At 39.1% G+C, this 14,543-nt stretch overlaps 1 protein-coding gene across 6 annotated transcripts in view; it reads right to left on the bottom strand.

Moving 5' to 3' along the window:
- Positions 1 to 14,543, bottom strand: part of LOC113067075 (uncharacterized) — a 254,208-nt gene that overhangs the window by 27,018 nt on the left and 212,647 nt on the right. The gene's annotated exons all lie outside the window — the stretch shown is intronic.

The following is a 14,543-nucleotide window of genomic DNA, read 5'->3' as shown; positions in this document are numbered from 1 at the left end:
AATGAGGAGTCCTCACCTCAGCAGCTCCTGTTGAGGCTGGAATGTTGGGCCTGGTGCAAGAGGGGCTGCCAGCACTGCTATGCAGGTCAGCGGGAAGGAGAGAGAGGGAGGGAGAAATCTGGGTAGATTCAGTTTTCCTTCCCTCAATTTCTTTCCACTCTCTGCCTTTCTCTGTGTCCCTATCCAAGTAGAGTCAACAAAGCTTTATTGGTATGCCTGTATTACCTGAATAGCCAAGCCACTCAAGATGCTTACAAAGTACAAAAAGTATGAAATAATTAAGTAAAATACAGTTTGGATATAGTAGTGATCTACTAAAACAAAATATCTTTTCATTTTTGTAGTGGAGAAAAAAAAAAGTTTTGTGCTTGACCACAAATAGTTTTTTGATAGCTTAGTCTGCTTGGTCGTGATTTGTCTTGTCCTGGTATTTCCAATTGTAATGACATGCTTTGCCAATTAATCTACTCATTTTAGGCTCCAGCGGAACTTAAAATAGTTTTGGTTTTAAACTGCTTTGGTTTCATTTCCCAGTGTTCCATGTGCTTCTAGTTACTTTAATTATTTGCTTGATATTTGTCCCTGATTCATCTGTAGTTCTAGTAGGAGACTGATTTTTATGTAAAATCATGTTGTAGTCGGATGACTAAATGCTGTCAATTATGCCTTTAACAGTTCCCCTGCAGGATAATATAAATTCTGTTATGGATATTAATTACTTGTTGGCTTCTAAGCTATTTGAATAGTTTGGATTTTAATATAGGTCTCTCTCTCTCTCTCTCTCTCACTATATATATATATATATATATATATATATATATATATATATATTAGTATAGCAAATATTACTAAATATGAAATTAAAAGTATAAAACTCATTTGTTTTCACTAAGTAACACTGTCCGACAGCGACAATCGCTGGTAAAGTTACACCGCAGCCTTGCGTTCCTTCTTCCAATTGACTTACAACAGAGACCCCTTAGCATGCCGTGGGATTAGTGTAGGGTAATAAGAAAGAATGGGGCAAAGTCACGTGAGAGGATGCAGTGCTTCTATTGTGATATGACTGGATATGACTAGTTATGCTCGGGTGTGATTGGTTCGTGCAATGAATACCACCTCTCATTTGTGCAAGTTCCACGTTCGCGAACCAGTCTGAATGAACGATATAATGGTGTTAATGGAAATACGAATTCAAAAAGTAAACAAACAACTCACATACTTATAACCACATTGTTAGATGAAAATAAGACTTCAATGGGGCTTAAAACTTGATATTTGGGAGGTTTTAGTGATTAATCAGCTTGGTTCAATTTAAAGGTGCTATGTGTAAATTTTACATTTTAACAACAATCTATTTACAGAAATGCAATATATATATATATATATATATATATATATATATATATATATATATATATATATATATATATATATATATATATATATTGTTATGTTTTTATTACCTTAGATTGAGCTATTTCTATCTACGTACACCGCGGGTTCCCTTACATCAAGTCGCCACCATGTTTGTACAGTAGCCCTAAATGGACAAACTGCTCAACAAGGCAGATTTTGTCACTTTGTCGTTTTTGCGAACAAAACACTGACACAATGATGAACGAGTACATTAACATTCGCAATAACATTGATTTATTGAATCATTAAGAAAATATAATTCCTCGATTTACCTTTGTAAAGAAATCTCATTGCTATCTGCTGTCTTTACCGACGACATCTTTACCTTCGTCGGCCATCGTAGCTTTTCTAATGGGAGGGGTGAGCGGGGGGCTGAGCTGTTGGTTGCAATTCGCAACCTCACCGCTAGATGCCGTAAAAAAAAACACGGTGCACCTTTAAAGTAAATCTCTGTGTCTGTGACCAGTATTTACAGCGCTTTGGTGACTGATGTAAGGCACAATTTCTTGTTACGCTGTTTTGAGAGAAAGAAAATGGTATGAAAAGTTACAATTACCACTTTGTTAATGATCATTTATTTAGAATGCTATTAAATATCTTCCTCTGGTTATGGCTCATTTTTATTACATTTTGTATATACACTGGCAAAATGAGCTGGGTTCTGATTGGTCTTACAAAGTATTTTTAGCAGCTGTAGGACCTAGTTTTTGTTTGATATGGTTGTGGTTAGAATTGAGGTCTTTCATGTGATCCATTTAAAATGTTTTTAAAGTGCCTTTTTAAGTTTGTATCAACAAGTCTTGTCTTCATAATAAAAACAGTTGCTAATCATGGTATGCTGGTGAGCACCAAACCAGGACCAACTAGCCTAAACCAGAATAAGCATCTCTGTTTTAATTCACAGCTGATGGGTGAAGGTCTTCTCCCTTTCACTCTCCACTTCATATCAGTGTGACCATCTGTTCTTAGAGATTCTGTTTTTCTTCTGCAATAAAAAACAAAACAAAAAAAAAAGACAAGAAAAAAGGAATACACTGGTACCAAAATGTTGGAATCGATCCAATCTTACTCTAAATCTTTGAGCTACGGGACAGGAGTGGAGGTGGTGAGAAGTTTAAGCTTGAGGAAGAAGATCGTATTACCTTTCATTATTTCACCATTTATGTATAGAGTGTGCAAACAGAATATCTGGATTTGCTATTACATTTCACTCTTTCAGTAGACCCAACTTTCTGGAATTATGATAAGGCCAAGGTCTCAGGAGCAAATAGTTTGTTTCATGAGAGAATTTCAATGCATATGCTAAACAAAACTAGGCCTGAATAACCTAATCCATAATTTACAGATGTTTTCTGTCTTAATTTTGATTATTAAACATTGTAGATGCTGATGGTTGCTGCCCGTCATGTTCTAGCTAAGACTAATACATTTTTGTGATCTTGAATCAAAAATGTAATCATTTGCTCTTAATCTAAAACGATAGTAATTTTCTGCTAACATTACTTAGGGTTTGCACGTGACTCGTTAAGTCTCTGATTTTGCCAGTTTGCATGCAGTTTGGCTCGATTGTGGCACTAATCCAATAGTTTCCCTCCTACATCTTTTCTTGTTAAATATCCTATTTCAATACGTCACTTGGCGGAATTAAAATCACACAAAGTACGCAAATGGAAATTCGCATTGGCCTTGTGACTAATTAGTCAACTAGTCATTCAGGCAACCCACTGACGAGTTAATTTTAAGTTTGAAGTAAATTATAATGCTTTAATAAGCTACAATCAAGGTAGCACTTTATTTCACTTTTCCGGTCAAAATGTCATGCAGATCTTGCCGTCTGAAAGTTTCCTCTTTCCTGTATCTATCCTTTCCTGTCTCTGTATCTCTTTCTATCTGTCTTTATCTTCCTCCAGAGACTAGCCCTTAGGGCCAGCCATGTTTATGTCTGAACAGCATCTTGAGCTTTTGGACGTGTGACCTCAGATTGTCACAATGGTCTCAGATTCCACTCAACCCTTAAAGTGCTTAACTAGAGGGCAGGAACAATGTGACATGGAATCAAAATGTGTTCCTTCAATATCTAAAAAAAGAGTACTAAATAAAGCAGACAGAGGGGAAACCGAGAGGCCTAAGATTCACAGCTACTTAGAGAGGTAAGAAATGGGAGGTTGAGGGATAAAGAGAGAAAAATGGCTATGCCATGGGGTCTAATATAACTGTGTCTGTTATTGCAGGTTTCTAAGCACCAGGTGCTTTTACAAAGAGAATAAAGACACGAATCAGGTCAAAAAGAAGTATAATGGTGACTAATACTGATGTTAGTACCATTCATCATGCCCAAAATGTATGAGATGACAAACATGGCAGTCGATCTGGGAAGCAGATGACACAGGGAACATTATTATTTTGTATAATTCTAATAAATAAATAAATGAACCGTGAAGTCTGTGCAGGGACTCTATTTAATTGGTGAATCATTGTATTGCATCAATGCATTTACATATGCATGCTAGTAAATTGATTCTAAAACTATAAAGAGACAGATTGAACTTGTTTGTTAATAAACCTAAGTTTGGTTTGCTGTAAACGTGTAGTAAAGTAATGCAGAATGTTGGAGAAAGTAGCTCGGTATTAGAAAAGTGACAATGTTTTGAAAACGGCTGCGCCCCTGTCATGCTAAAGAAAGAAATAGTAGTTATGCTAATAGCGTCATTACTTTTAGTTAGTTTCTCCCCAGCACTGGCACACAGACACTATACACACGTACAATCAGAGAGACCAGACTTTAATAAGCATGCCCAGTGGGCCGCTGGCACAGCACAGGATGGCTATTTTTAGACTGAATACAGATTAAAAGTGGAATTTACTTCTTCATCCTTGTAAAATGAGTCCTCTCTTTCTTTTCCTCATTCACACTCGGTCTGTTTCTGCCTTTGAGATCAGGGCCTCTGTGGTGGTTCTCACGTTTGCCCTTTTCTCTCTCTCTCTCCCCCTCGGTCTCCACTTTCTTTTTCCATATTTTCCACACATTCCTGTTTTCCTCCCTCCCTCTCCTTACTCAGTCCCTTTAAATCTGATGTAATGCTTACCCCCTGATACCTTCATACTTTGCCCGGAGCCAACCAGTTGCCAAGACCCCTGCTTGCATCTGTTGAGTGAGCTGTATCCCCTCTTCGTCATTCAAATCACATATGACAGAAAATAATTTGTCAGCTGGTCGGAATATGCATAACTGTTATCTATTTTACGTTATCTGAGGAAAATGTGAGTGTCGCTTGACCTGAATGGTGTATCTACATTCTAAATTGTATCTAAAAATAATACAATTGTACCTTGAAAGCTATAGAACATAATACTTGGTATTTGTGCGAGCTGAGAGTGTAATTAGGCCTGCTCATATTGGTATGTGCCACACTTAGGACAGGAAGTTATGATGAAGCTGACTTAAGCATTCACACACACATGCATCACTGCAACCATCATCTAACAAAACTCCTATCCCAGGTACTGCAACAGGGGAAACACGCTCCTTTGCCTTTTACAGAGCTCTTTCGCCCTGACCCATGTCGCTTTATAGGGGCACCGACTGCAGCTACTGTAGCACTGCTTACTGGTTCAGACCAGAGCCTGAGCGAGCCGACCCTATGATTCACAACTTCCAACGATAACCTGCCAATCACAATCAACTTCTGCAGGAAAAGTAGGGGTCGACACTCAATGCAAATAATTGAAAGCACATGTTTTTAGTTTTTTTTACCACTGCAATTATTTGGGAATGAGCCGCAATATTTTGCTGAGTGCAATACACAGAGCGCCTTCACCCCGGGAGAGAGTGGAAAACTCCGCCTCAGCAGTACCGGTGAATATGTCTTATAATGATAGGGGCAGGATAAAAAAGACATCTTCTAGCATGTTATTTACTAATCAGAGGGAGGATAGAGTCAGGGGCGTAACAGCCATTATATCCCTCCCCCCAACTTTTAATAAACTGGTTGTCCACTGAAAATGACAGCTTTAAGACTAAAGAGAAGCCCCGTCCAACGAGTGCCATCAACAGTTGATCGAATAAACATCAGTAAGGGATAATTCTAATGCCCACTTACTAACTGCTTTTAATCAGTACTTGGGGCAATGTCATCAAAATAATATTAATGTGCCATGCTGAGAAGTTTTAATATGGGTTCCTGAAGCATGTTCTGAAGGAACTGGCTTTGTCCTAGCAAGCAGAACAAGAGAAACCTGATAGGACCTTTTTGACTCTAGCATCTTTTAGACTGAGAACTGAAGTGGAATTGGGGATTCAGAATAATGGAGGGCAAAAGAGATAGATGACCTCAAACATACTTGTCTCTTGGTGTGTAAGGGTATATGTGTGGGTGTTAGTTAAAAACTGAGAAAGCTCTTCTTTCTCGCTGCTCAGCTGCATCATGGGAGCTGTCACAACACTGAACCTTTTAAGCATGCCTAAGCATTCCTATCAGAGGCACCAAATACAGAGACGTTTGTGAACAAAACAATTCCATTGTTGATGGAAATAGGATGTTGAAGGTGTTTCACCTTTCTGGTTGTTATGCAGCTGGCATACCTGGAGCTCTATTTCACACATAACATATCCAACCCTAAAGAAATTAAGATGTTTTGCAAGTAATTGTTTTCTCTTTGATTTAAGTTTTATGACAAAAACACAACCTGTCCTCCAACCAATACGCTCGTATAGGTCGTTTGTCCAAATCCCTGAAATACGACCCATAAGAGCGTATCCTACAATTGTGCCCCTATCGGCAAAACGCCGTTTTCAAATTAATGTTTTGTATTCTTTTATTTGCACTCTGGTTTGTGTTTCGTGTAGCTCAGTTGGTAGATTATTGTGTTATACCTTGATATGTAATCATGCTATCATGGGCTCGATCCCAGGGAACGGACGTGCACGAAAATGTATATGCTCAATAAATCATAATTTAGCATGATTTCTGTGAGGGTTAGGTTTAGGGCTGGGGTTAGGTGTGGTCATTCAAACGAATAAGCCACCTAGTAAAATATTTAGGAAATACTGTGAGATCGGTGTAAAACGCCCACACATTGCATTTAAATAAACGTGCGTTTTGATTGGTAATGACGTGATACATCATTTCATGACGACAGATGCAACGCGATACTGTCAATATTTTTTACGCACGCTAGAGGGCGCTTAACTTTGAAATGTAAATATAGGTCGTAATAAGGTGCTTACACAAACAACCTATATGACCTCCAAAAACAGCAAACGTCTCAATAAAATACTGCACATTAAAAATGTAGGGGCTGTAACTGTAAAACAGGCCAAATCCTTGCATAATACACATTTGACTCCTGGGAGAATTCAGAAAAAATTAATAAATCAAAGGTCAACAAATATATGCTAACAATGTTTAAATGAAATTAAACCTATTCCATTCCTAAACACCAAATCCAAGGTCAGTGACCATAAATGGCCATTCCTAAAGATGTGTCTTTGGGATCTTAAGGTCCCGTCTCCTAAAACAGCCAGAAGCAAACAAACTCCACACACTTGGACACCCACACACACAAGATTGTGGGGCAACCGCAATAATCAACTCGACACTTTGGACTGTCAAAAGACTAAGGAGTAGACTGATGTCAAATCCGATGTTGAGGGTTCACAAATTAAAGAGTTTATGCTGTGGCAGAAGCCCCTCGACGGCTATTAAGTTTTCCTTCCAACATCACGTGATAGGGAAGTTCTAATGCCCATGTGTCCGTAAGCATCCCGGTCTCTTATCCTGAGCCATCTGTGTTGAGAAATCACAGATGGTTTGTATAGCGAAGGCTTTTCCCCTCATATCCTTGGTTATTCAGAGCCACACATTTGAAAGGAAACCAGATCTACAGTTACTGTATGGAGATTGGACATTAAAAGGTATAGTGCCTATTCAGCTTAACCAAAAGCCAATTTGGAATCAGATGCAGTTTTTTTTCCTCTCTCTCTAGTAGTTATGAAGACTAAGTCAAAGTATTTCATTACATATCACAGGACAGTCTTGACATGGGATGTACAATACTAGAATGGGAAGCCTAAAATTTTTAATTTGAGGCCAGAAAGATACTCTTCAAAGTACACAAACTCAGATGTGAATGTGTGCAAGTTATTTGTCATTCCAGTACTTGACTTGATACAAACTGAGCATAGAGGAAGAGTTTATGCTAATGTAAACTACCGCAACCCTTGCAGATGAGCAGATGCAAACCACCTTTTTAGGATAACTTGGTTCTTAGGACAACTTTGAATAACCTTTTTGATTCACTTCAAATGGTGACTACTGTACATCTCAGTGAAACAATGTAGAACAAGACTTGATTTTGTCCATCGGGAATTGATTGGAATGTTGGCTCATTGCTGTTTGGTAATTATTGTGATCTCATGTGAGTGACAGGTTGCTGAAGGGAAGGGATTACTGTCCCGCCTTCACTGTAGTGCACACATTCTCAGATACAGAAATGTAGTTGCAAGGAGTAGGGAAAGATATTTTGATTAAAGATTATGTCACACATAATAAAGGATAAATAATTTATAATAAGAAGAGTTTTCCATTTTTATTTTGTGACTTTAAGAGTTTGAGCAAGTAGAAGAAGAAAAGTGAAGAAGCACACTCCTTGACCTCATGACCTGGCCAGCCCACAACAGAGCTCTCCATATAAGGAAATTTCTATGAGGGCTTTCCCAAGAAAGAACCTGTTAGTACCTGTCATAAAAGCGTCTATGTGTTCTCCAAATGCTTGCATGCCCTATATGGGAGAGGGCGGACAGGAAAAGTAAGGGTGCATAACACACATTAGCCTGGGGTAAAGGAGAAAGTGACCCAACACTCCCTCCCTCTGCTGTTAACCTTCTCTTTTACAATTTCACCTCTACATCTCTTGGTATTCTACCAATCAGACCTGTCCGCTTTGTCCCTCTCCTTTTTTCTCTCTGTCTCACCACCTGTTCCTCCTTTTCTACACCTGCAATGTCATAAAAACAGCTATGTAAACTCGTTTTCTTTTCCATGCCTTTTTCTCTTAGCTTGCACACATCTGGAGGGTCTCCAGGCGCATCTTCATGTCATTAATGTCCTTAACACGTTCCAGATCCCATATCTGTTCCACATTGGGCGGCAAATGTTGTCGGCCAGTAACTGTTGTCCAAGTTCCTCCAGTGGGTCTTTGGTGGCTTACAAATCCCAATCCCCAATCGACACACATTCTGATTTCAGGATGCTTTGTGCTAATTGGAGACATTCGTTTTCTAGAAGCATAATAGTTCAAATATGTTAATGTCAAGTACTTCACAAAAAAAAAAGGGGGGGGGGGACACTTCTGGCAATTGAAATAAAAATATGCAATGAAGCTGCAGGAAGCAATTTCTGCACCACTAGAGGAACAAACTGATATCCCAACCTTAGTCGAACAACAACATCCATTGAACTGCTGAGACCGTTACAACTTTCAAGAAGCAGCTTAAGAGACACAAACATGTAACCATTTAATTTATTTTCTTCTTTGCTTTGGCTTGTTTCCTAGTCTAGCATCGTATAGTACACTCCTAAGCACATCAGACACTGGACACACACAGAGCACAGACAGGTGGAAGCATAAATAAAAGCAGTGATGGATAGATGAAAAAGCATTGAGAGGGAGGTGCAAAAACACAGTTTAAAGGAAAGGGAAGTCTGGGACTGAGTCTTTCCCACAAAATCACTGGCACTGGTATATGAAGCATGCTACACTAACACTCCAAATCTATCACCTAAGTCATAGACATATGAGTCACTGCGGCCAAGAATCTGCATTTATGAATGACTGAATTGTGTGTGACTGTTAGAAAGTACCTCTGATAATCAGATCTCAAGTGAGTGAGTCTTGCTTATTCAGACTTTGAACAATTAGCATTTAGCGGGGCCCACACTTGTGTTTATTCTGGCCAAGAAGCGCCTGCTTACACAAGGAGACTGCTTGATGTGTAAAGTGATTGTCGCTGTTTATTTCTGCAGTAATTGCTCTGGTAAATCCGAATTTGGCAATTCCTCAAACAAGCAAACAAAAAGCTGAATATACAGTTGTGTGCAAGGACTCTTTTGCTACTGAATGTCTTATATAACATATCCGATGGATAACTTGTTTTGCACAAACAACCATTTGGCTTGTTAAGGAGTGTGCAATTATTTTTCAATGCAGTCGGGCATTCCATTTTCACCTGGCAGACAATGCAATAGCAAAAAAAAAAAAAAAAAAAACATGCAATCAAGGAGTAATTTGAGAAAAACCTAGAGGAAAAGACTTAGGACTGGGCTTGTTTTTACTTGTGCTGGTAAGTAAAGCACAGAAAGTCCATCACCGAATACCCTATTAACAGACATAAATGTGGCTCTGTTCAATTACTCTATAGTTACTAGCATTTATAGACATTGTATAATCACTTTTACCAGCCTTTGATTCCTGGTGGGAACCGAATCAAAGTTGTGGTTTGCTATGCATCAAGGGACAATTTCAAAGATTTTGTCTACACACACACACACACGCACCCTGATTCCTCACAAACTGTGTGAATGTTTATGAATTAGAGAATTTGACAAAATAGCTATGTGGTGCACATGTGTCTCATTTGGTGCGCGCCACTGTTTACAAAGCATCATAAACAAAGACAGCCAGCCGGAAATGCAAAAAATATATACAAATGTATTACAGTTCTTGAGCACACTTTGAGAAAGTTTATGCAAATATGCTTTCGGGAACGATGTGGGCTTCTGGATCAAAGACAGGAAGCCGACTAGCTATGAAACTTTAAACCAAATACGATCCAATTTAGCAAATGTTTTCAGATGCTTCTCAGCAGATAACTACCCTTACCAAGCACTTTACAATGCCTTAAATTAACCATATTGATTTGTGCATAGCAAAAATCAAACGGATCACTCCTGAATCAGCCATTCGAACCAGTGAGGCTTTCCTTGACCCAGCAAACATGCATGTTTGAGGTACAAACACTGCAGTGTCATGGACGTACCCATGGGGAATGTTCATCGGGGCTCCAGGTTAAAACAGTGCTACAGTGGTTTCCCCAAACATCGAAGAATTGCCCTGATGCCAAAGACAAGGCCAGGTTCAGGTCACTGAACTAGACGAGGCACTACAATGGATGCAAGTGTGGATACATTCAAGACGGACATGAGCTTTGTCCCAAAGTTTACTTCTGTGTCACCATATAAACAGAAATGAAACCTTTAATGTAACTTATCTGAAACAGTCTACATTGGCAGCAACTCATATAAATAACTCATAAATCATAAACAAGTCCTATAAATTCCACTGAAGTGGCATACTGTAGATAGTCTTCCACGGAAGAAAGTAAGTCATTCACATCTTGAGTAAATGATAACGGTTTCCATTTTTCAGTAAACATACTAGATAAATAGGCTTCTCAGGTGAAGGGTACAAAACACTGACAGTTGATTTGAATAGCTATTAAATAGCACCCTTTATTAAGTGACTTTTCACTTTCTTTTGGCATAACCAAAAACGACAAAAGACTGTCAGTTCATTTTAACAGCTGAATAGGATTATTGCTGAATAGCCCTATTCACTAATAATTTAAAATAGTTTTATGTCACGTAAAATCCATTATAGGGTTGATAAGCTAACAAGTCAAGAACAAAAGACAGTAGCTATTAAAATAAACTGTTAGTCTTTTGTGGTTTTAAGTTATTCTAAAAGAAAAGGAAATGGAGTCCCTTAACGAAGGGCCCTTCCAAAAAGCTAGTAGCAAAATGTACATTTTGCAATCTTACATGGGATTTTAAAACCCTTAATTATGCATGCAAGGACTATCACTGGACATGATAACTCACTTTTTATAACCACACAGACAGAGTGCAACCTGAACATGGCTTAGTGACCATATTTCATATGGAATATGCCCAGGTGTGTTTGTCACAATGCATTCTGGCATGCCTTATACATGAAGGAGGCATGCTATTTTTGCCAACACAAGTTAAATACAGAGATAGAGAGAGAGAGAGAGACAGAGAGAGAGAGAGAGAGAGAAAGTAGCACAAAGTGTGCCAAAAAAAGTAAAGAGAAGCACAAAGTATGCCAAAGATTTATTTTAGACTAAATATAAATATGTACTCATGCAATCTAACAAACAAATGTTCTCCAAGAAATATGGAGGAATGTGCAAACAAATCATTGAATACTGAATTAAGTGTTTGCACCATCTGTACACACACACACATACACACACACATACGCACTTCCATTCAAACTAAACCACATTCCTCTGCAGTGTGAGGTGTTGGGTTCAATACAATACAGCAGTTAAGACAGTTAGGCAGCAGAACAACACAGCACACTGTGACGACATGCAGTAAAATGCATTGAAGATCAGCTATTTATTCAAAGGTACAGTTACTACAGTTACACTCGCCCTGCAATAACTGGATGTTAGGTGTCTTTCTCAAGCGCACAAGGGTAAGAACTCACGGATTTGCCTCTTGTGGGGTTTGAAGCTTTAATCTTCCTGTTACCTGTTCAGAACTAAGTCACATATTCATCTCAGCCAATCAGATTCACTTATCAAACAACCGTTTCCACAGGTCTACTGGTCTTCAAAAGAAAGTCTTTCCCCCCCCAGGACAGACATGACTGAGTCCTCTAAAGAGCTTGTGGTTGGTTTTCTCCTTTAAATAGAGCATGACATCAGCTTTGGGCAGGTCAGCTGTCTGCCTGAGCAAAACAAATGTGTCTAAACAATGCCACATCTGGAGATGAAGGGTGATTGGGGGGGAGTGAGTGAACAGAGTATGGAAAAGAAAATCATGGACGGAGAGAGAGTAGAGGAGGAATGTTGTGGAAGAGAGTGGAAATGAAAAAAGGGGAAGCAGCCAGCTGTTTTGGACTACTGCCAGAGTGTCTGGTGATGTGCAATGCTCTAATTTACAGGAGATTCCCTCAAATGGGCCTTTCTGAGCATTTAAGCCCCCAGCCATGAGCCTGAGAGAGAGAAATAGCAACTTGTCTACCTCACTCTCTTAGTCACCATTAATACACTGCAAACACTAACGCACGCGCACACACACAAATCTACTGTATACATTAAACGACCTCAAACGGATCAGATTTTGACATCCCACTTTCCTGAAACTTTAGTTCAGATCTACACCCGTCTACCCACACTTAATTTATCAGTCTAAATAAATAACTTAATCCGCATCTGATTTTCGAGTCATTCTAATCTGTTTGCGAATGAAACAAAACAGACTTTTTGAAGCATAACCTGACAAGAGTTGCTAGCAAGTTTTGCTTGATTGCTAGGGCATTTTCTAGGTGGATGCAACTGGTTACTCATTGGCCCAAAAGAGTTCACCTCCAAGCCTAGATGTGGCTGAATCCATTTTCAGTTTGTATTTATGGGATTCTTTGACTATTTCATTGACCACAAGATACGTCTGAATGCTTAGAAAAGAAATGGAATGCTCTTTTCACAAGTTTTATTTCATGTCTGTAGAGCCCCTTTCACACTGCACGTCGGACCCGCAATATTCCCGTAACATTGCCTGGTCGCCTTCTGTGTGAAAGCAACCACGTCCCGGAATTGATTACCGAATCGAACCCGGGTGGGGACATAGTAACATTGCGGTAATCGATCAGGAACGAGCGCTGTGTGAACAAAAGCCAGATCTAATTCGGTATCGAAGTGATGACGCGCGTTATCGCACGACTCTTTTACCGGCTGTTTTGAAGGAAGATCAACATTCGCGACGAAAACATATGTGCAAACTGTAATGAAGCAGAGATCAGTTAGTTCCTCACTTTCCGCGCTGACTCAGAGATCGTTTGCTTGCTTCAGTTAAAGTATAACGTGCCAAGCGTTGTCGACTCGTACATTACACGTCACGCGCTGATGTCACGTGTCGTTACGGGATCTTCAAGGGTTGTGTGTGAAAGCACGCACATATACCGGGTCATCACTGGCAGTGTGAATGTGCCAAATCTAGCGACCAGGGAACAATTGCAGGAACACTTTACCCCTGTATTTGCCGGAATGGCAGTGTGAAAGGGGCTTAGCACAAACAGCATAAGATGAATTATTTACAAAAATATGCAAAGTTCGACGTTTATTCAAATTGAATTGTGTGTTTTTATTTCTGCTGTGTTCTTTTACCTGTGTTTTCCTTTATGTGTGTGTATAATTGCGGGTAAGTGTTGTACTAAACCTAAATGATCTGCAAACGTACCAGGAATCTTTGGCATAATTAAGCGAAACTAAGTAGTACCTCAGCTTTCACACTTCCACACACATACACAGTTAGCAAGAGGCCAAATCCCTAAACTGTCATTTCATCATGTGCACACTACTCTAAACACACGGCCCTGATTACAATGCCCTGTTAAACATTTGGAAAGCAGATTTCCCCCAGAGCTTCTCTGCAATGTAGCCATGCTCTGCCATATGTCCCCTGTCACATCAAATATCAAAATCATCTACAAAACACAAAAAATAAAAACACCTCATAGGCCTACATCAGGACTAAGTCAACTTTTATCCAGGTAACACATCCCGCTTCATCAAGAAATTTAAATCGCACTGTATCTCTGACATTTCCCCATACTCAGCAAAACTTACTTAAGGTTCTGAAGAAGTGGATTGCTCAGTTCATCAGCTGTCAGTTGAAAAAGAGTAAGTGTTACAGCACACCTCTCGTCAACATGCCAATTTAAGGAATCATTCAAGTCTGCACCACAAAAGGTGCAAGAGTTACATTTGGATGTTTACCAAGTTAATACTTAAGAGTTGAGAGTTTGTTCAAATCCCTAACCATAAGTATGAGCAATCCTAATGATAATAATGCTTGCCTTCAAGACATTAAAAAATCGTTTCGTTGGAAGGCTTGCTAATCACATTAAATCAAGACTCAAGGTTTTATAGGGCTCACCACTTGAGTTAATAGAGGATAAAATATTATTAAAGCCTAATGTTTTCCAAATTCTAATAAGGAGCACCTTGTTTTTATTTGTTTTAAGGGAATGATGCATTGGTAACTGCTGATGTCCTGAGCAGTTAAAGTTAAGAGGTCTGCTGCTGATTCCATTAC

Source organism: Carassius auratus, chromosome 50, assembly GCF_003368295.1.
Source record: "Carassius auratus strain Wakin chromosome 50, ASM336829v1, whole genome shotgun sequence".
In the NCBI taxonomy this organism is placed as follows: Eukaryota; Metazoa; Chordata; class Actinopteri; order Cypriniformes; family Cyprinidae; genus Carassius; species Carassius auratus.
This window is presented reverse-complemented; position numbering and strand designations above follow the sequence as displayed.